This window comes from Myotis brandtii, unplaced genomic scaffold (assembly GCF_000412655.1).
Source record: "Myotis brandtii unplaced genomic scaffold, ASM41265v1 scaffold910, whole genome shotgun sequence".
Classification (NCBI taxonomy): domain Eukaryota; kingdom Metazoa; phylum Chordata; class Mammalia; order Chiroptera; family Vespertilionidae; genus Myotis; species Myotis brandtii.
In genome coordinates this window covers 6,550-7,725 of record NW_005371748.1, presented here as the reverse complement: position 1 = coordinate 7,725, position 1,176 = coordinate 6,550, and positions in this window count along the sequence as shown.

Sequence of the window (1,176 nt, the reverse complement as noted above, 5' to 3'; positions counted from 1 at the left end):
GCCAATCAATGATTCTCTGTCATCATTGATGTTTCTATCTCTATCTCCCTCTCTCTTCCTCTCTAAAATCAATAAGAAAAATACTTTAATAAATAAATAAATACATAAAAATGTTTGAAGTTGGATTGCTTGTAGAATCATTATGCGAGGCAACTAACTGATCAATATTTTTCTCTCACATCAATATTTCTCTCTGTCACCTTTCCTTTCCCTCTAAAAATCAATGAAAATATCCTCAAAGGATCATTTAAAAAAGGAAGAACTACATCTATATTATTATCTATATCTACCAGTATATCCATATCCATATCTGTATCTATATCTATATCTATATCTATAGCTATATCTATATCTATCAATATCCCTCCATGAAGAGGCACATTGATTTTATCCCTAAGGACTCACTGATTGCTCCCACATCCTACTTCCTGACCACATCCTGCAGCACATCCTGCTGTGGAAGAAGAGGTCCCTGGGCATGGTGACCAGGACACCAAGGAGGGCCTGGTTCTCTGAGGGCATAGTCAGCACCTCCTTCCAGGAGAAGCCCCAGAGACCCTGGCCTCCTCTCACCTCTTGCCCTTTTTATGTGCAGACACCTCCCATATGCAAATGCCCACATGGCCTCCAGACACACATACAGTGGGTGCCCACTTAAATTCAGGGCCTCCTCACCCTGGAGAATACTTTCTGGGGGATGAGCACCTCACCTTCTAGACATGACTCACATTTGGCTCTTCCTCTTTCTGGTGTCAGCTCCCAGATGTGAGTGACTCAAAGGCTTAGACATGAAGAGATGGGGATCCTGCATCTGAGCCCAGGACTCACTGTGTTCTCTCTGTCCCAGGTGTCCTGTCTGAGGTGCAGCTGCAGGAGTCAGGCCCAGGACTGGTGAAGCCCTCGCAGACCCTCTCCCTCATCTGCGCTGTCTCTGGTTACTCCATCACCAGTGGTTATTGCTGGAGCTGGATCCACTAGACCCCGGAGAAGGGGCTGGAGTGGATGGAGTGCATATGTTATGATGGAAATACTTACAACACCCCTCCCTCAAGGGCCAAACCTCCATCTCCGGAGACACATCCAAGAACCAGTTCTCCCTGCAGCTGAGCTCCCTGACCACCAAGGACACAGCCATGTATTACTGTGCAAGAGACACAGTGAGGGGAAGTCAGTGTG